This window comes from Serinus canaria, chromosome 1A, assembly GCF_022539315.1.
Source record: "Serinus canaria isolate serCan28SL12 chromosome 1A, serCan2020, whole genome shotgun sequence".
NCBI lineage: Eukaryota > Metazoa > Chordata > Aves > Passeriformes > Fringillidae > Serinus > Serinus canaria.
The window spans coordinates 13,292,859-13,315,426 of NC_066314.1; the positions used below are offsets into that span (position 1 = coordinate 13,292,859).

The following is a 22,568-nucleotide window of genomic DNA, read 5'->3' on the forward strand; positions in this document are numbered from 1 at the left end:
ACCTGTGATACCAAAAAAAATGTCAGTTTTCCAGGTCAGTTTAGCAGGGTGAGGACGAGAAAACCAAAGTTTGTAATTGAAATGGACATCACTCAATTACACAGTATCTAGTTTTCAGTAAGGTAAGTGTAATTGCAACATAAGAACACCAGGGAATTGTAACAACTCCAGTAAAAGCTACAAAATCCTTAACTGTTCTTACATTTTTCCTTAATAATTAGATTGTACTTAAGGGAAATTATCTTAAGGAATTTCTTCCTCAGGAACCTGGATTTTGAATTGCCTTCTATTTTACATACAACATATTTCAGGAACTATAGCAAGTGCTTATGAAGTTTGTATTATAAAACTGTACAGTCAATACCCAGAAGAAAATCCTGCTATATTGTAGAACAGATACCAGTCAAACATCTTAAGATCCAAAGACATAAACAAATGAAAAAAAAACCCAAATAAAAATCCCCAAACAAAATCAAAATTTCCACAAATCAGTTACCAAATATCCCTCAAAAATCTAGGCGAGCAAAATACAAGGAAGAAAAAGCTTTTAGTGTGTTCAAAAGCAAGCCAGAAGAGTAATGTAAATGTAATCAGTATTTTCAAACAACAGGTTTACATTTAGACCTGGCTTTTGGGATTTAAGGAGATGTGTGCCACCAAATAACTCTATTTTCCCAACCAGATACATTTAGTCTAATTAAAGATATCACCTCCAGCTACAAATTTCATCTTGCTTATGTCTGGAAATCTTCAGGACAGCAATAGTATTATCAAATGATGACAAAAATTAAATTACTGAGGGCAAGGAAAAAAAGACACATTATTTATAAGGATCCAGACCATGTACTCCATATCCAGAAGAGGTGACATTCCATCTATGTAACATACAGCATAACTGTCCCCAGACTCCTGCGTATGGAAAGCATGGCAAAGAGCTGATCAGAGATTTCTAACCCTGCAGATACAGTGGATTTCTCTTAGATCTCATATCTATCACTATCAAAAACCTCAGAGAGTGAGCATGGCTGCACACAGGTGTGCATACAAGGGACAGGGAATGTGCAGGAAAATCATCAATCTTTACATTAGAATTCTGATTTCTTAACATCCCACGGGCAGACATAAGGGAGGAACGGCTGGAAATCATCTTCATTTCTCTCATAATTCAAAGCAAACCTCATGCCCCCTCACTAGGCAGTCTGCACAAACCACCACAGAGCAACAGAACAATTCATTCTTTCTCAAATATGTATCAGGAGAAGTCTCACTGCAAATGAGACTTGTCACCACAAGCAGTACCCTTCATGGATGATGGCACTAAATTTCAGCTCAGATTGATGGATAACTCTCTGGAATCAGACATTTGACCTTCAGCAACAGTTAGAGGGCTGCACCATGTCCATACTTTCTGCAGCAGGTGGACTCTGACAACTTCTATGCTGGGAAAACACACCTTGACACAGGAAGAGATGTCATCTGCAAATTAACTACAATAACTCATAGAAATACGCAGTGTTTCAGCTTTGGATTTTTCTGCATGAAGATGATTAAGCTTTCTGATACATAGCCAAATAAACTAAACAGGTTTGGAAACACCATGTGCATACTGGTCCTGCAGAAGCAGTAAGATGAAGCTCTGGAGATACCAAATGCTGCTTGACAAAGAATCAAAATAATTTAACAACCCATCTGTAAATTTCACAACAGTACCTTTGTACTACACATCATCTTTGGAGTGAGTCAGAGTGAGTACTAAAGTGTTTTTTCCTTATTTTTCCCCATTTTCTTCATAGCTTCAATGATCTTATATCCAGTGAACAAATATTAGTGAACTAAAAAATAAAGTTTGAAAGAAAAATAACTTCTTTGACATTTACTGATATTTTCTTCTGGTTTTTTTTAAGGAAATGTTGAATATGTCATATTAGGGACTACTAATAGTCATATTAGGGATTACTGAATTTGGAGCAAAAAGAAATGTTTTAAATCCAATTAGTTTGCAATACTTTTACTAATTCCAACTTTTGGAGTGCTAGTAATGAAATACTACAAGGACAGCAGGTTTTCTTCTTTCATTTTCTTCAACACACTAAGAAAAAGTTATTTATGCAGTAAAACAGTCCTATGGAGAAAAATCCCATGGCCACAAAAACGTTCATTCCAATTTTTTCTATGCAGACTGCCATGAAACAGACTTTAATCCTCCAACTGGTGCTTCCTTCATAAACACTCAGCAAGACACAACTGGCACTCACACACTCGCCTGCAAAGCTGTATTATCTTCTGCACATGAGTGACTCTGGTTTAAGGCAGTACAACTGGATTGTAGGAGAGAGCTGGCTTAATTCCTGGCTCCCAAACAACATTCTTGCATGACCCTGATTAGATTTTTCTGTGCCTCAGTATCCCATCTCTAAAATCAGGATAATATGCTCTTTGTCTGCCCTGCCTGTTGAGATTGCAGTCTTTCAGTATTCTCTTACTATTTGTCCATACACTGGGACCACAATGGGGCCCTTCATTTTGGCTGGGACCTCACTATGACAATAGAACAAGCAACTAATAAGATAACTTGCAGTGTGTTTTACTAGCACTGTGTGACAATCTTGACAGAAATTCTGGTTTTTTGATTAAGGGCATAAGATATAATGATTAAAGAAAGTCTAATAAAAATGAATTTTTCACACCTTTCTAGGCCACCTCTTTAGAAACATTATTATTATTATTATTGAAAATAAAATAGCATTATTAGAAAAATATCTCTCAGAAAATGACCAATCTTTATAGTAGGGAAAACAATGAGTAAATGAGCAAATACACATTGAGAAAAATAAAATCTTTAATCTCACCTATGTAATTTTACAAAATGTTAAGTATTAATTGATCTTCACTTCTCCCTACAAAAAGAGCCAAGGCCAAGAACATCTTTTAGTTTAACTCTCTTCTCACCCAAGACAGAAGGTGTCTGCTCATTCCTAATCAACAGCTGGATATTAAATGGAAATGCACTCTCTAAACATACTGTCAAAAAGGACACAAATAATTCTTATGCCAACTATCTGAGCTTTTTCTGTATTGCCTCCTACACCTGTAACAGCACCTCTTTTCAGGAATATTGCCCCTCGTGCAACTCAACTCTCTGAACAAAGTTACTTTGAGATAGACTTTCAATAACATCATCTTTTTCCTTCACACAATTTGAAATGAAATAGGTTTAGTTCTCTTTCTTGCAGGCATACAGATCAAGCCACTGCTTAAAGTGTTCAGCTGTGGGGTTTTTTCAGTTAGAGGACTTTATGCCAAGGAAAAATACATGAGAAAAAATATTAATGAATAACAGGAGGTGGAAAGATGAGTGAGAAACTTCCTAACCAAAGTTCAAACATACAAAATATCTACCCCAAGGCCACTTAGATAAAACTGCAAAAAAATTCCTACAAATTGAAGAGCAGCCTATAGTTCCACTACCATACAACTCCAGACAAGAGCTCTCATTCTAAGAATTCTGGTCTCAAGGGAATAATTATCTCTGCAAGTGCAATCAGACAAATCAGACTTGCACTGTCTGAAAAATCATATATACATCAGCTCTTACACTGAGATTTATACAGTACACTTTCATGCACACCACAAACATTTCCCAGGATAGGAATATGCTCCTGCAGGTTCAACATGTTGCCTAAAGACAAACAAGTCAGGCAATGCAGCACTCTGCTGGCACAGCAGTCTCACCCTTACTGCAGGAGGTAAAAGCACAGTTTTGCTGGACTAACCGAGTCCACAACGAGAGCCTGCTGCACACCTCAGGGAGTGTTCTTACCTCTAACAGACACAACCCTTAAAGAACATGGTCATGAAGGGCTCAGGTCATTACAAGTCTGTATGCCACTCAAGTGCAAATCTTCAATATGAACATATTAAAGAATATATATATATATAAATATAAGTATATATAAATATATATAAATACATATACTGCATTCAGAGGTATTCCGTTCCCTCCACCTCTCTCCTTCCTCCAGGAGTGCTACTAACACTTTCTCAAAGGTACAGGATCAACCACAATTTAAAGCCACAAAATAAAACTTTGCAGTTAAAGTGACCACCCTATAAAGGAGCAAACTCCACCAGCAAGACAAGCTGGTTAATTTGCTGGTTAATTTGCTGCTGTTAAATGAGAGTAAAACCAAGGTTTTTGTTCCTACATCAAGCAAAAACAAGGCCTTAAGAAACTTGTGGAGATTTTATCAACTAAAGAATGAACAGAAGAAACTCTACATGTTTTCTTCTGAAATATCAAGATATTTCAGTTCTGAAGACCTTAAAAAAATTTACAGGGCAAGTCTAAAATAACCTGCTCATCTAGTAGTACTGAAGAAGCAAAAGAAAGAAATGAAAAGCAATGGAAGACACACTTACTACTTGTATCTGTCATCAACTTGTTATGTTGCACAGTACCTACTCCTGAGACAAATCATTGGTTTAATATTGTCACTCAAAGGCATACATGCTAATATAATAGAAGCTATTAGTGGGGGCTCTTTCCTTTTAATGAAAGAAAGAAGCAGTTTATTAGCTCAATCACATTATTGTGGTGTTTCGATTTCTGCTATACTGAATACTGCACAAGTCATATTCTCATCTGCACATATGTAATACTCACTATCTAACCAAAAAAAAAGCCACAATTTTATTTTGTGTTCTCAAACAGAGACTTGGGAAAATTCAGACGTCTCTGGAGCTGTTTTCTTTGTTTTCTGGACAGGAGAAACAGGTGGCTTTTGTGAAATAAACTACTCAAAATATGGAAAGATAACAGTTTTTCCTAATTTTAATCTTAAATACATGACTACTAAAAGGATCTTTTCAGCTCACTGCTCTTCACAACAGTAGATCACCTTCCACTACTTGGCAGCAGCAATGACTTACTAGTTCATACTTGATTGGTGCTTCAAGGGGAAAAGTACCACTAAGTAGCATTTCTTCTTCAAATACCACAAAGTAGCATTTCGAAGACTCCAGAAGCCTTTCTCTTTAAAGGAAGACCACTAATGATCAAGTATCAGCAGGTGAACTGAGATGTGCTACACTGAGGAAAAAATAAAAGTGTTTCAGATCCATTTGACCAGGATGTTAGCAAGCCTCCTTCTCAGTGCAGTCCCCAAGTTGCCCCTCCTTGCAGCAGGTACACTGCAGCTTCATTGCTGTTGACACCTGACCGAAATTAGGATATGAAATGCTCAGACATTTTTACTGGGCTGCTAAGAACATCCTAAGAACACAGACAAAGAAAACTTCTCCAAGATTAAAGCAAGCTGCTGAAAATGGCTCTGTTTAGTGACTGTCTCAGGTTCTTGGCACAAACGTGTAAGAGGTCGGCAACAACCTCTGCTGACAGGACCTGGTCCCTGAGCGATGCTTTCACCTCCACCCAGCTTCCCACATCAATCTCACCCACCTAACAGCTCACTGACATGAGCAGACCACTTAACACTTATGCTGCAGTCTGATGCCTGTCAACTTCACTTAGAAGCAATCTCCCTTCCAGCATTATCCTTTTCTGAGGATTTAGGTGTACAAAAGCAATTGTTCATTTATTTCTGAGGATTGGGGTGCATGGAAGCAGTTGCTAATTTATTTCATCCAGTATTGAGAGTGTTGTGCCAGCTCTTCAACAACTAAAAAAATATCAGCCAACCAGTTCTGTTTAAAGACTGATTCTTCAGGTGTTTAGAATCCACATTTTTTTTCTTCAAGTCTGCTGTGCTCCCTAGCACTCCATGATTTATCTAATTGTAGGGTCACTGGAACAACAGGTTTCCTAGATAAAGTTCAAGACACAGCTTTTCAGAGACACTCTGTTCTCTGGCACATGTCTGGCTTCAGCAGTGCCTTGAACTGACAGAAAAAAAAGAGATAGAGGAGCAAAAATACACTGCCTTGTCTCATGGATTTCAAGTACACTCCAGCATCATAAAGCAATAAAAATTCATCAAGATCTCCAAAGAACACTTTGGAGACTTTTTCACCAATCCCATTTAACAAAAATATCTTCCACATTATCATAAGGAACAAACCTTACCCCTATTTACTTTAACAGTAAAGGTCCTTGGAGGGCTGTTACTAATTACTGCATAATATAACAGACAGGACAGTGGACAAAAGAGGAGTCAAGCCCTGCATTCTTTCATCCTCTAAGGGGAAAGCTTATAGACAAATTTCTTGAATTCTTAGTGTCTTTCCCTGTACATCAAGAGGAATTATGTACATTTGTAACTTATAATTAAACACTTCTAAATTTACGAATTAAAAGCATCACACAAGAAAAGAAGTATATCCATTATTATGCACATTTGAATAAATGCTAACAACTCATCTGCAACTTTATGTGATAATTACAATGGCATAAGTGACAGCTAATTCCTATCACAGCATTTCATCTGGAAAAACACCACTGGTATTACTACTTTTCCAAAAGACTGAATTCAACAAAATCCAGCTTCTGAAAAAAAAGAAAAAACAGAAAGCAGCCTCAATATGGTACAGCAGCCATGTGAGTCAACATCTGTCTACTAAAAATTATTTGCATGTTCTTCAAGTTGCAGACCAGAAGCAAACTCTGGAGCTGCTTGCATGAGCTGAAATTGCTTCAGTGTGAGGAGGTACATACACATCTTGAGGGATGCAACACATCTCAGCACAGAAGATGTGTATGCTATTGTGTATGCTATTGTAGCACCAGAGCTGAGAAGATACCAGCCTCAGGAATCTTGCCAGCAGGTTGGTGAGAGATTAATGTGGTGCATGGATTTAATGAAAGGTAATGAAGGGTAATACAACACCAGACAGAATCATTACTCTAATGAAAAGAGTCTGAAATTCTTTGTTAAGGAGTCTAAATATCTGAGTATAGAAAAAACTAACACTAACACCAACTAGCACTAACACTCCACCCAGAAGAGCACATGGAATGACCATATACATCTCTAAAGTGCATTTCTGGAGTACCACTCACAAAACCTCCATGTTAGTAATGTGCACTTCATCAATCTTGTCTTGGATAGACATGTGAGCTTTGCTGAACTGCATATCTGAATGGCAGACACAACTTGTTAATGTAAACTCCCTGCTAATGAAGCTTCTGTGAATGATCTATCCAACTACTCTGCAATTAAATACCATCCAAGATGATAATAAATACTTTTTCATCATAGAAAGCCTCTGCCTAAGAAGAACTCTTAAGTCCCAAATACACTTTCTTCCAGAGTGTTAAAATACAAAGCACCTTCAAAGCTTCTTAAATTAGTTTCATACCACATTTGTTAAGTCTTCATGTTCAAGTACAGTACATTATTTGATATCTAAAATGTGTTCATTTGACTGTTTAAAACTTGTCTCTCAACTGCAGGCATTAAAGAGTAAAGAATCCTTGTAGTTTATAAAACTCTTTTTATTTTGATTATAACAACATGTTTCTGCAATGCAAAAAGCCTGCAAGAACTGTGAGAAAGGAGAAGCACATCCACAGAGTAAGTTACTAGGATACATAGTCACTGCATAGTTACATGATGATACAATAGAATTAAGGCAGTTTGGACACCTTACATACACATTTCTTTACTGATTTAGTATCTGAAAAATTATTTTTTAGCTTTATTATCCTATCTATATTTGCAATACTCGAAGGATACTTGCAACAGCATTTTGCAAACTACTAAAAATCTTACAATATTACCTTTTTTCAACATGAAAATGAGAGTTGTTTTTTTCTTCCTGATTGTATCAACCTAAACACTCTATAAACACAAATTAAAACTTGCTAATTTTTACTTTGTTATTCTTTCATCATTTAAGTGAAAGCAGTTTCTTTATCATGCACCAGCTGAATATTACAGCTAACACTAGCAAAGTCATCACCTATTAAATTCAAGAGCAATACATGAATGCTTTCAGTAGCAAACACAGGCACAACTTAGATTTAACCCTGGATTCAAAATTTTTGTCTATATCTCCACATACTTAAAGGGGGGATACTAAGCTTCATCTCAGAATTGTATTTTACAGCAAGGAGAATATTGCAACTATTTACCACTTACAGTTTAGATGCTGACCACTTGGCCATTCACTTATTTTGATTTACTATCAACAGGGTAGCTACCAGCAATTAACAGGTTACTCCTCTTGTCAAAGGAAGGAGGGGAAAAAAAAAAAAAAAAAAGAGAGAGCAATCATGAAAAAGAAATTGTAATACCATAAAAATCACTAGTAATCATTCATGCACAGTTAATTATCAAAACATGCCCCAATTCTTATTAAAATAACATACTGACAGCTAGCTCACAATCAGTGTTTACATTCCAAGTGCTTTACAACTGCATGTTTCAATAACCTTACAAGGACTTATTCCTCTGCGCAAACAGAGCATTACAAAATATCAACTTGCTGCAAAACTGCTGATGAAATTGTGAATAAAATCATCTCTACTAAAATTTCACCAAAATGATATGCTATACAAAAAAAAAAAAAACAAACCCAAAAAACTAAAGCATTCTTTCCAGGTGAATATTTTTCATTGAAAAAAAAAAAAAAAAGAAAAAAAATTAAAAAAAAGAAAAATTTCAAATACAGCACTATTTTTTCCAGTTCTATTGTCAACTGTTACTTCACACACTTGAACTGCATTTCACTTTATTAAAAGTTACAGAACAAAGTACATTTCAATGACTGGATTACTGTGTTATCACCATGACATCTGCATACAAGAATATAAGGATCTCCTCAGGTCACACACACGGATTTGACTGCATGGCTCTCAGCTACATTCAGAAGACTTCAAGATTTTACAAACTCCAGACTTACACCAAAAAGAAATGTTCCCATTTTCAAAACAGTCAATATTCTGAAATTTTAAGAAAGATTTGGCACAGGTAAGGTGAGCGAGATCATTAATGATGGGAGCTATGCTGCTGTTAATGAAAACTTTGCCCTTTATCTGCCTGTGCAGAGTGCTGAACACACATACCAAAGGAACTGTGAGCAGTCAGTAGCCCAGACACACCAAAACTCAGGACACTTTAAGCAAACAAAACCTTAATCATTTACCACACTTCTTGAGTCCTTCAAACAGATTCTGATGATTTGCAAGCTCCCATCGTCTTCGCATTAGGCATATCTGAAGCACTTACACAAAGCAAATTAGGCAAGAGGTCACACCACTAGGCAAGACACATCCCCTGAAACTTCAGATGATACATTCCCACACCCTGCCAACTCCCCTGGCTCCTCCTGCCCATCCTACTCCATGGTAATTTCCACTCACCCCTAGCCCCCTCCAACCTTTCACTTGCTCAAACCCCTCTAACTAAAACAAAGCTATGACCAAAGGAAAAAAAAAACAAAGCCAGGAGCAATTCAAAACTATGTAAAAGAAGATATTACATACAACACAACAAGCAAGTTCCTTGCTGCAACATGTCTCTCTGAATGAACCAACTCCATAGGAGCACTCTGAGTCAATTTGCTTTCTTAAAAAAAAAATAATTAACTGATACCTGGTAAAGAGAAGGAAAGCCTCCTTCAGAAAGCTATGGAACACACAGTAGCATCAAATCGCTACTCTGCCAACTCCTTTGATCTAAACACAAATTCTGAAGAAAAAGAACCCCACATTTCAAAGTTATCAGAGGTTTCAGTACACAGGTTACTGGAGAGCAGTACACAGATATTCTTGCATACATTGTATACTCCAAGGCAAGCTTTGCCTGAGCTGTCTGACATGAGACCTGGATTTTGCTAAGTATCTACATTTGGTTGACTGCAAGAAATAGCAAATTTTAAAAATAATTAAAACAAGAACAATAAGAAATATTGTTTCACAATATTCTAATGACAAAACCTCTTCTGTAGACAGTCCTTAAGACAGGCACTTTCTGGAGAGACCAAAAATCAGTTTTCTCTGCTCAGATAGAGGAAAATTAAAACTCAACTTGACAGCACCAATGTAAAGCTGTGGCTGGTCAGCCTCTAAGTTCCCACATATATACCTGGTCCTCCATCACCTTTCATAAAAATACCAGTGGTAAGGAGGATGCAGCTCCCATGCATATACAACTAGCTTTGTTGTGTAAATAACAAGATCTATGTCTAAGGTGAATATTGTTGAAAACATGTTGTGTATTGCACTTATATGCAGCAATTTATTTATTTTATTCACCTCAGCTTTACACTATCTCCATATGCAGGTTCATTAAACCATAGCACTCCAGCAACACAACTAGAGATTTATCTTATATGTCTGGAGCTAGTCACTTGGCCTCTCCATGTTTCTCTGTTTCTCCATCTGTGATGCCTCACAGAAAGCATGAGAGGCTTAATTTATTATGCAGCCTGCCGAGTGCTTTAGAGAAGTATGTTACTAAAGCATTAAAACTGTTTGTTGGTTCTGAAAGAGTGAATCGTTAACCAAACTGAAATGTAACCAACAATATCCCTAAAAGGTGGCTGCACTTTAAAAATGCAGAAGTATCATATTTACCTGATTTGCCTTTACAGAAAAAAAGCCTCCATACTTTAGGTATTTTATTACATTAGGACATCAGGAGATCTGATTTTCTTCTGAACCCCCTTTCCATCCATTTACTGTTACACTCCCAAAGGAGGTGATAAGCAGAGAGAAGCAAACCAGTAATGCCAAATCAAAGTGACACGTGTCCAACCAGACACACTGTCCAGAGGCCACAGGGAAAGATCTCTACTAAGGAATCAACAATGTTTAACTGACAGCAGATGCAGACTACAGGTTGCCTGCTCAGGGCAGGAAACAGTTCAGATGCTAATAAAGACAAGGGCCAACTGCTCCCAACACCTGCAAGACAATATACAAATACTGACAGTAAACATATTTAAGCCCTAGACGTCTCTCAAACCAGTATCTCATGCGAAAGTTTTGTACCTATACAAACCCCAGGTATAGGCTTTTCTCTTTTTCAATTGTTGTTTTTACTGCAATACCACTGAAAGAATTCTCAGGAAGCTGTTTCTGGCAAGCAAAAAAATTCTCCTAAAATATTGACAATGGACAAAGATTATCTTAAAATACCAGCTATATAAAATGCAGATATATATCTACCAACTCCCAAACACTAGTTGCACTTAAGGGTTTAAAATACATACTTTTATAGCAAAAACCAGTTAAAGAGGCAGCTGGAACAAAATAAGAAACTCAAAAGAGAATCAAATAAATAACAGTATGATTTCCTGTAATTTTTAAAATCATTTAAATATGACGAGCAAAATAAGACAAACAATCTCAAATGTATCACAGATTAAAACCAGTTTTCATTTACGCGAAAGAGCCCCAGCACACAACAAAACAGCTGTAATATTAGAACAAATGTAATATTAGAACAAGGAACGTAAGTGATAGGGTCATTTTGAATCACCAGATACTTAACAAAAATCTTGAAACCCAAGAGCAATGATGATTCCAGACAATTTTCTAGATATATGAATGTACATGTACACATGTGCATATATTTTTAGGAAATCTGCCTGCAGATTTTCAGCATACAGCAACACTCCAGAGCCATCCCTCATCTTAATTCAGCTAACTTTGTTGTGTGCTTTGTCTTTTTCAGACTGCAAATGTATATTTGTACTGCACTTTGCTGCTAGTGCATCTAGCACACAATTTAAAAGATGGCCAGATGCAACTGTCAGATTCTGCACCAGCTCTCTGCATCCTTAAGCTCCCACATCAGCCAAAGTATTTAAATCACACACTTCCACATCCACACTGCAGAACCTATCCTGTCTGTAGCATACTGAGGAGTCACTACAGTAAAAATAATTTTTTTTTCTCCCCTGACAGGTCACCACGGTCCTCTCTCAGCAGGTGACTGGCAGTAAGAAAGTAGAGTTTCAATTCTATCAGATGCACAGAGATGGACATACTTCTCTTCTGGAGCCAGCACCTGACCTATGTGCCACATCAACAATATAGTGTTTAGCAAGTTAGCAGGCTTCTGCACATTTCAGGACAGGAACTCTTCTGGTATGACTGCTGCCATTTGTCTCTTGCAGAAGCAAGCAGTGACATTTTGGCAAGGGGAGTGGGGAAGAGAGGAAGGGCTTTTTTGTAATCAATAGACATCAGATGGAAACACATGGCTTAAGATGCCTTGCCTTTTTGTAGGTAGGACACTGATAAAAAAAGGCCAAGAAAATGCCCTGAATAGTTTGGTGCTGTCATGTGCTATATGAGGTTCTGAAGCTCTGCATTTTACTTCTTCTGAAGCAAGCACAACTTCAGTAAGATGACAGTCCTAATCCATTTAAACTTTGAGACCGTGGCATGACAATGTAGAGCATGATTTTGTTCAACAAGTACTTTGTTCCTGTAGAAAGCAAATGAGAAGTAAGAACCTTGGTGCTCTTAACTTCCAGCTTGAGTAACAGCCATGATGAAAAGTACCTCACATGAAGGTGAAGCCTTGAGCTTTCTACAGTACCACTGGGGTTCAATACATTTTAAAGATCTCTATCCAACAGCAACAGTGATACAGATCTGCCTAAAACACAGCCCAGCAAACCACTGCCTTGGCTGGACACACCCTGCCAGCAGAGTAACTTTATCTATTTCCTCCAATTTTTAATGAATCTCTCCCTCCTGCAGGGTGTCAAGTCTCCTTCTTGAATTCTTGCTTTTATATTAGAAATTATCCTTTTTAGTGCCTTATGTCAAAGCAAGTATCATCTTTTGTTGTCATATTTGCCACAGTCTCAAATACAATTTACCTGAATGCAGGTATGGATTAAATGATGCTGGGAAGGTTAAGCAGACCAATCATCTGATTGATCTTAGCATGGCTGTTAGTATTCCACAGCCTTGCAGCAGATCCTGACCTAATCCAATATTTGCTGGGTAACAGGATACACCTATTGAGGAGACCATGAGGAGGTCCAAGCATTCAGTTGGACAAGGTCCAAGCATTCAGTTCAGCTCACTATACAAGAAATATTAAAGGTGACTCCAAATGTAAACATCTAAATATTTTGTAATTACTCAGCAAAAAACTGATGGATCAGACATCCATCAAGCTGTGCAACATTGCCACATGCAACAACAAGGAACTGAGGAAGACCCAGATTTCCTGAACCCTGTATCACCACAAGGTAGCACAGGATATGTGTGACCCTGTACACTCCCAACCAGAAAAAGCCCACATGGACTTCAAAGTTCACATGGCTCTACAATAGAACACACACCAACACACACTTGGAGCAAACCTCATTGTCCAAGTCACAGTTTGTTTTAGCCCTTCCAACTGCAGCAAAACCAAAAACAAAGTCTATTCCACAGTACTGAAATTCTTTAGTTTTTGTTGGGTGTGTAAGCCCCAAACCCTGATAAAATTCAATATTGCCTATTTTCTTTTTTAGAACAACAATTCACACTTTCTTTTTTTACAGTTTTTGGAGGCAGCAATACTGGTAAGAGGATGAGGGTGAAAAATTTATAAACTTAAGATGCAGCACATTTGCTCTTCACTTACTTTGTATTCAGTGTTTACAAGAGTTATAGGACCACTGATGGTGGGAAAACCTCTAAAAGCAGGTTAGGTGCTTCCTTTAACCCCACAGATACAGCATTTCCCATCTAAGTTCAATCTACCTTATATCAGCACTGATTTGCCTTGCTGTCAGCATAACCAAGAAAAAAACGTGACACTTTCTCTCATACTGGTGATGATTTTACAAAAAAGAGGCAAACTAAATGATACAAATACCGGTATTCTTCAAACAACCCCTACTGTCTCTTTTGCAAAACCAGGATGAAATGAGTTCTGATACAATTTATTAGAAATAACAGAGCCTTTTACTCTACCACAAAGATTGACCTCCTACATTCTCATAAATCCATGGCCAGGAAGGCAGCACCAGGGAAAACCAGCTGACAAAGACTGTTTTGCTTTGCAAACAAAGTTGAAGAAGGCATTTGGGTCCAGCTGCCAACTACCTGACCTTACAATGAGAAGGCACAAACTACCTGCAATGCTTGTGAAAAGGACAACAATTACATTGGTAAATGATTAAGTTATGCTGCGAATTAATGACTGAAGGGACATCAGTGGTTTTGATTATGAGAAAAATACAAAGTGAGATTGGAAAGTGTTACTTCCTCTTTTACCTGCTGTTGAAGGACAGTCCCTTCTCACTCACCACATTAGAAAGCTTTTTTTTGCTTTTATCACCACATCTTTCACGTTAACTTATTTTGTTAACAAAAGCAGCAGTAGCAACGTATGAAATTTTAGGGAGTTAGAACAAAAATCTTCCTTATGATCTGAACTGACTTTCTATGATAAAACAGGCCACAGAATTTAACCATATTATTTTAGTCTCAAACCCAAGCCTTCTGGGTGGCTAAAGCCCTGTGTGCTTTCAGGGAAAGGACCAGGGCCTTATGTGAGTATTTTGTGCAACAGAGTCTACTACACCCTTTGATAAGCTGTTCCTATTTAACTGTATCATTAGAAAACTGCATCTTATTTCTAGTCTGAACCAATCTAGCTTCAGCTTTCAGCCATGAGAATCCCCTTAATCTACCTGACAAAGAACCATCTAACTGTCAGATACCTTTGCCCTAAGTACTTAAAGACTTATCAGGTAGCCTCTACTGTCTGTTGATAAACTAAATAGATTGAGCTTCTTAAATCTTCCATTCCAAAGCTGATTATCCAGGCCTTAAATTAATGTATCTTTTTTCTGAACTCCTTCCAGTTCTTCCAACACCAGATGTGGACATGAGAACTGGGATACACCACTTCAGTAAAGCAGTATAAAATGTAGCAGTATTCACCTCCCCTTACTCTCCCAGTCACACACACTTTCAGCCTCCTTCAAGACTCCTTTGCAAAAGGAGTAACACTTCAATTAATCAACCCTCAAAAAGCAATTCTTCCATCTCTGCTTACATTCTATCTAGTTCTTCCAAAACCAAAAAATTCAGAATGGACCACGGCCAAGTTTACATGTTTATCCTAAAGAAAAAAAAAAGTATTTTTAATCCAAAAAGCCAGAACAATGAAACATTTAAATTCAGTGCCTGTATTTTACAAGAGAAAAACTGCAGAGAGAAAGATTACACTGCAATCATGTAATAGTTACCCAATTTAAATCTTCCTCTTTAAACTACTATTTAATTCAATAAAACTGAACATTTCCAGCCTATTTTGCACTACAGTGTTCTGATGCTCCCTTATACATTCACCTCTTGAGGTGCTGGGTGGTCACAGCAGGTTTTATTCTCAGCAAAATCTGGTGGGCACAACGAAATATTGCTTCAGGCTAAAGCCAGTGTTCTTCCAGACAAAAGGCAGAGCTGCAGGCTAGTCATGGAGGATTTGCTAATGTTATAAATCTATCCATGTAGTGAAAATTACTTGCCAGTTATAATCTTCAATTATTACTGTATCACCAGCTCATTCCCCCTTCTAGTCTGGATGGAAAAGAAACCCGAGTAAAATCATGAAGTATGTAGGATGACCATTTTCACAACACAACAGAAAGAAAACTGCCTCAAAAAATTCAATTAGAGATTATAAGATCATATCCTGTCATATCTGGTAAAGTCCATGGTCTTCACTGGTGGAGTGGGTGCAGCAAAGGTGATGGTAATGTTTGCACAGCAAAGGAGCAAGCAATCTAGCTTTTGGAGCAGTAACATCAAATTCTGCCTTTAAGTAATTTAACAATTATTGAAAGGCACTATACTAGAATATATGGTGACTTGCTAAAATATAGTGAATTACTGTGAGTTTTTGCTGTAATAAGAGCTGACCTATTCTTTTAAGTGTGGCTTGGGTAACTGTTCTTTGAGAGAAAGATAATCCCCATTGATGTATTTTGAAGTATGTCAGTCCTTACTTTAATGTAAGTAAATGTAATGTAAGTAAAATTTGGTGTAATGTAAGTAAAGTAATGTAAGCAAAATTTGGTGCCAATGGCAGCACTGACCTTTGAGAAACAATAAACAGAGTGCTAGTCAATAAAGCCTGCCACAATCTGTCATAGAAAAAGGCAATTGGTATTTTGCTTTTTCTTAGCCCCCCGCCCCCCCCCAATAAATAAATACATTCTTTGTGCCTGCATTCTCTTTGTAATCTAGAAATAAGGCATTTTCCCTCTCCTTTTGGAATTGTTATGCAATAACATTCTTCAGTGAGGACTGGATTACACCCTATCAGTACAGAGTAGGCTTTCAGTGTTCTTTCAGTTAATTCCAGTGTGGGTATGATTAGTCTTTCAGCAGCAGCAACCACGTTTGCCCATCCTCTTTCAGTGACAAAAAATTTCTACACATAGGTGGTAGGACACCTTGGGCCTCTTTACAAAGAGAGGTGATCTATAAACATCCGTAATCAACTTGTTTCTTCTTGTGACTTCTTCCCATCCACTCACTCCCTCTGCCTTTCCTCACATTGACCTGAATGCTATTTCATACCCTTCCTCTGGATATTTACACATTGGCCTGATTAGTACTCAGAGCATCTGCCATATAATGATTTTGAACACAGGGAAAGTCCCTCTCAACCTCACAGTACTAAAATGAGCTAGCTCTTAAAAGCACTTGCTCTGTGTACTGCTTTCATAGCACACTGTGCTTGCACATGGTATGTCAGAAATCTGCCATGGAAAGCCCACATTCAAAGGGGTTCTCCTAAAAAAAAAAATACAGTCTTAACTTCAGAGAAAATTGGACACAACAGGCTCATTCTAAGGTTGATAGCTGAGAACAAGAGTCAAAACTGTTTAGAATTTTGCATGCCACTTACCCTCCAAGCCTGTAATATACAAACAAACAGGCAGAAAGGAACTAATGCAAAAGAAAGAGTGTAAAAGAATGACAAATGTTGTTGCATATACAATGTGTATTTCTCTTCACTTTTTGCCTAGTAGCAAAACTAGGGCACTATTCAAGAGAACAGATGAGGCTGAAGCCTAATAATAAAGGCAATGTTTAAGTATTTGGAGAACAGAGGTCATGTTTAGGGAACAGAGTTAAGAAAGATTAAGATTTATCTTTCAATATTTATGTTATTTTTGCAGTCTGGCAATTACAATCAGTTTTGCTTTCCAGCTCCGAGACAGTAAGACAATATTAGTAAAACAGGGAGAGTTTATTTTTACAAATGAACTGCTTTCACTAGAAATCTGTTCTGTATGCTACTTTCCTGTGTGCTATACTATCAGCTTTGATGCCTCCTTCCTCCACATCAACTAATTATTCTCTACCTCCTTCAAATTCCTCCTTAAAATAGCTTACTGCATGAAATTTTTCAACATTCATAGACTGATTTTTGTCTTCACAACATACACTACTTATGGTTTTGTCTGAAATGTATTGGAAGCTCTCAGAAATACAGACCATATCTTGCTGTTTCAAAGCCAACACTTATATATGTTACATCATTTGAACTCATATATGACACATCTCTTTATAACTTCTCCAAATACATGCTTAATTACAAGGGATTAAAAAAAAACTCAAAACAAATGAAAAGCCTACAAGAACTCCCATAGAGAATACACTCTTACCTTCCAGGAAAGTGATAAAAGTTTACAATACCTTTGATTTGCTAAGGAACTCGGAAAACAAACAGTCAGAATAGTAACAGGTATCTTGAAAAGCTGGAAAGAATAATAAATGCCACAAAATAAAATTCGTAGCATTCCCTCCTTGAGCAATGCAGTCAAGAATAATTTTTCTTGATGATCAAGAAACCCAAAAATATGTAAAGCTGCATTACCTCTTTCAAAATTTAAATACCTAAAAGGCTTGGTAATGTTCACACCCAGTGTGTTGTGAGTTACGAGAGAAGCTGAAGAAAACTTACACCAAGCACAGAATGTTCGAAGACTCTATTAAAAGCGCTATACACACAGCTCACCATAATTTCAAGAGCTGAAACATTTTTTCTCCCATTTCTCCTCATGTTTTTCCATTGCCATGCATCCAGTTTCTTAATATATTTGCCCAAGGTTCTCCAAGTCTTCTAAAAAGCCAAAAATATAGCAAAAGCATGAATACAATCAGAACCACAAAACTTCATGATAGTGCACAAAAAAAAAAAAACACCTGGGAGGCTCTGAAGAGAAAATCTGAAGACTTTTTTCTTTCCTTGTTTTCTCAGCACCTCTGCATGGTGACGTGTATAAGCTGCTGGGATGACTGAACATTGATAACATACAGGGACATGCAGAAAGTTGCTTGGGAAAGGCAAGCAAAGTAATGAATAAAGCCTTCCAAGTCAAAGAATCAGCTCAATGCTCTGCGCGTGAAGGAACTAATCTCTCCCACAGCATTTTCCTCTTCTTTTAACAGTTGTTTAGATCTACTGAAGAGATGTGAAAATCTGAGATTGACTTCTTAGACACTAAATGACATGAATGACAGCCATTCCATCTAACCCCTCTAAAATTACTGTCCTGCTTTCTCAGAGGAAAAAAAAAAGTGCTGTACCATAAAGCATGCCTGCCTGTAGCATGTAGACAGGAACAAGCTGCTTTGGCCTGCAAGACAAGCAAAAGCCATACAACCATGGTTCCCGCAGCACCGCGCCCAAGCTCTCACGATACACCCTGAGCAGTACGACATTACCCGGGGCCCAGTCCACGACAATGCAATCCCGTGGCCTTGTCTCAGCTCTGGAAGCAGGAAGCACAAGTCAGTTTCAGTAGGTGACAGATCATGTAGACATAAGACTACTTATGCACTGCAGGAAGGAATAGAACTACTACTTTCACGTCCATCATGCTATGTGATAGATATGACCACACACTCTTCTCTGTCCTTGAAGAGCTTTTTTTTTTCCTGTGATGGTTTTTACTCTGCTTGCTAATACCAGGTCCAACTCCACCAATCCTGAACTCACTCTTGTCTTAAACATCCATTTTCTTTGCTATATTCTCGCCTGTCCTAGAATTTGCAGTGGAAAAGAGAACCAGTCTGAAAATGAGGTTATCGCACATTTTCTCTCTCTCTCCTGCTGCTTACTAATCTGTGCCATTCCTCCAGTTGAGCTGAACCCACACCTGCAATTTCAGCCTTTTTTCTTCCTACTTTTGACTCACTCCTCAAACCTTTTCTTTTGTATCTATTTCTTTCTCAGCAATAGAATGCAAATATTTATTCCAAGAGAAAGCGAGAAAACATAATAACCATTTCACATTCTCCCTTCCCACTCCCTTTCTCTCCATTATAGCTCTCCCTTCTTCCTTGTACAAGAGATGTAAAACACATCTGTTCCACTCTCTCCTTGGCTCACTCTCATCAGCCCATACCTCACATCTCCTTTCTCCTCCTGCTCTGAGAGAACAGCAGAACAATCAGTCTTTCCTGTGTTTGGAAATCTGCTTCTGACTCCTTGATTCTCTAACTACATTACTCTTCCTGTCCTTCTTTCATGTCTAAGCTTATTATGCTCTGTTTAATAACAAATTACACTTTTCTCTCTAATTTCAGTGTGAGTTTCCTTCATCTGACCCTTGCAATACAGTGAAACTATACTCACTAAAATGTCTAAAAACTTTTTACTATTGCAACATCACGAATTAATCATTTCCATCACCCATACTCCTTGTGCATTCTTCATAAAAATTAGATGCCTTTCTCCTTTTGAAGCTCTGTTTCTGACTTCCATTACTCTCCCCTCTCCCCTGCCCATCCTTCCTGTACCAATCCCTTCACAGAGTACTGGCAGGCACTTTATCCTTCCTTTGTCTTCTAGCAGGTCTTTACTGAGCTGTATCTTTTGCTGCTACTCTTATGTCTGAGATTTTTACATTCAGTTCCTGAGAACAGTCTCAAATATAGCAGATTTACATCTAAACAAAAAATCTCATTCTATCTGACACCTCTTGCCACTGAGTAGCTGTTAGCTTCAGCTCAATAAAGCCAGAACAGAATTTAGATCTCACCACTCCTATCCTCTTTTCTCCACCTCCTCTCTTGATCATCCTGGACAGCATAATCAACTTGTCCATCATTCAGATATAAAATACCATGATAAACTACTATGTCATCTTTGCCAGGAGCTTCTCTCTTAAACTGTTCATTCAGGTTACATCCACATCTGAATGATTCTTTCTGGGCATCCCTAGGACAAGGTCTGCTGTAAACATCTTCAGAACTAAAGGTTTGTCTGGGGCTTCACCTCACATTACTTGTATTTTCTTATTTTTCATGTTGACAAACATTATCCTGCTTGCTCACACTGTTCCAAAAATTCCTTCTTCTATATTGTCATACTGCTTTACTCTCTGCATCCTTCTATGCACAATCCTCCATTCCAAATTTAAATATTGGGAACTACTCATCTTTGCTTTCCAGGCTCCTCTGTCTTAAATACACTAAACTGTCTGCTTGCTGTCACACCAATTGCTCACATTTCTAGGTGGTTTACATTGTCAGTATCCATTTACAAAGCTTTCAACAACCAGCCTGTATTTTCATTCAGGCCAATTTCCATACCTGAGTAAGGATATCTCCTAAGCTCTTGCAAAATTTCTTCACTGCCATCCAAATATGACCTTAAAGCTTTCCTTGCTATGGTTCTAAGAAAGTCACTTTAGTCTAGGCTAAAGTCAACCATCTATCACATTGAGCAATTAAGTGCTTTTGTTTGTCAATATTAAAACTCCTGCTTTGTCACACATTCAAAAATTAGTTCTCTGCAGCACAATTGCACAACACAAGCACACACCCTTCCTGCCTTTGCTGGTACCCTGTAAAGTGGCATCTAGTGCCTGATGGGGCTGCTAAGCATTAGGATCATGCAAATAATAATACTGCCTCCCTAATCATTGCAGTAACAGATCAATTACTTATATTCTTCCAGATCATTGTCCACTCACTATCTCCATTATCAGACCCAAATAAATAAGGTTTTGGCTCTGTCAGTGTTTGCTGTGGTGGCATGGGTCCAACAAACTTTTCAGATGTAAATCATCATATTATCCTGTCTCAGTAAGACATAACTAAGAGCAGCTTAAAAAACAACTGAATATGCTATCACATGATAACCTACCTAATCTCACAATCACAAGTGGCCAGCCTGAAAGCCACCTGAGGACAGGATACTTATCAGAGATTAAAAAGTGAACACACATAATGATTTACATTTCTTTAAATCTCAGCTTCCATTCTGATCATTTCAGCTCAAAATGATGACAAGCTCAATTCACCTTATTCTGTTACTGGAGATGTCCAGTCCCATCCTTGTCTTGCTAGAGAAGAGAATTTTGATCCGGCAAACTTCTCAACAACTACTGATATGACATTAGCAGTGTTCAATCCAAGTATAACTGCAAATTCCCAGACTGTGCCTACCCCTTATGTCTAGACCCCTGCAATAGGGAAAAGGAAGAGAAAGAATGACTGGACAGAAAACATAAAACACTGTATAACAGAAACAAATATAAACAAAATAAAGAACATAAAGAAGATCACACAGAATCAAACCCCAAGAACTCTTGCTCTTTGCCAATCATTCTTATGTCTTGATACTACTTCATCAGTCACTCTTCTGTGTCTTCTGCTGAGCACCTGCTCCCAGAGAACGGAAAGGGAAGCCAGCCTAACCCCCTGTGTACCATGCACAGCTCTGTCACAATACAACTGCTTCCGTTTCACAGATGATTCAGGAGGGGCCTGTGGACTAAGTGAAACTGCACTAGACAGATACTAGACAGAACCAGCAGTTGTGCAGAACCTGGAACTTCTGTCAGCAAGTTCTTTGCTGCTTCTGGCTGATGCTTTTTCTGATCTGGGAAAACTCCCCTTCTTTTTTTGCCAAACAGCACACACTTTGTAAATACACAAAGACAGAAATCCAGAAGCTGGAAGACCAAATAATTGTAAATTCTAATTACTGTCAAGGAAACAGAGAGACAGGAATAGTGTTGGGCTTGAGCACTGTATTACTAATACAACTTAGTAAAATACAAAATGAAATTACTGAATAATAAGCAAAACATTTCAGAAATAAGGAAGATGTTTCTATAAGTACAAGACCAAGAGCAATCAGAAGGCTCACTTCCCCAGCAACATCAGTGGCTTTCAGGCAGGACTTTTAATAAGCCATACAAAAAGTTATGACAAAACCAGTCCCTAAAAATCAACCATAGAACGGGACACAGAAGAGAAAAGGAGAGAAATTATTCATGCTACAGTTGGTTTTCCTCTGTTCCATATCAGTTTCAAGTAGCTGTGCTGGATTCTTCGTTCAATTTGAGTCAGCTTAGTCAGCTGCATAGCACTGCGATAAAAAACTGGGCCATTTTTACTCTCATGGCATCTATCTTTCTCATCCAGCAAGAGAACCATCAAAGATTTCTTGCTATAGAATTGCTAACAGACCTCTGTCAAACAACCTTACTATGTCACGACAGCATTTGCCAAGGGGTTTTTTTGCATATTAATTACTTAAAGACACTAGCTTCACCTGGCATCCTGCACCATTAACTCCACAATCAGCTTTTTCAAACAAGCTGAAGAACTTCTGCAC

The 22,568-nt window shown here is 37.9% G+C and overlaps 1 protein-coding gene across 4 annotated transcripts in view; it reads right to left on the reverse strand.

The window, feature by feature from the left end:
- ATXN7L1 (ataxin 7 like 1) overlaps positions 1-22,568 on the reverse strand; it is a 110,226-nt gene that overhangs the window by 80,693 nt on the left and 6,965 nt on the right. Inside the window, exon 1 of one of the 4 annotated variants that reach the window (XM_050984556.1) lies at positions 17,952-17,970. The exons of the other annotated variants lie outside the window; for them this stretch is intronic. The gene's annotated coding sequence lies outside the window, so the exon portion shown is untranslated. Of the gene's footprint in view, positions 1-17,951; positions 17,971-22,568 lie in introns of those variants that run through there. 4 annotated transcript variants of the gene reach the window in all.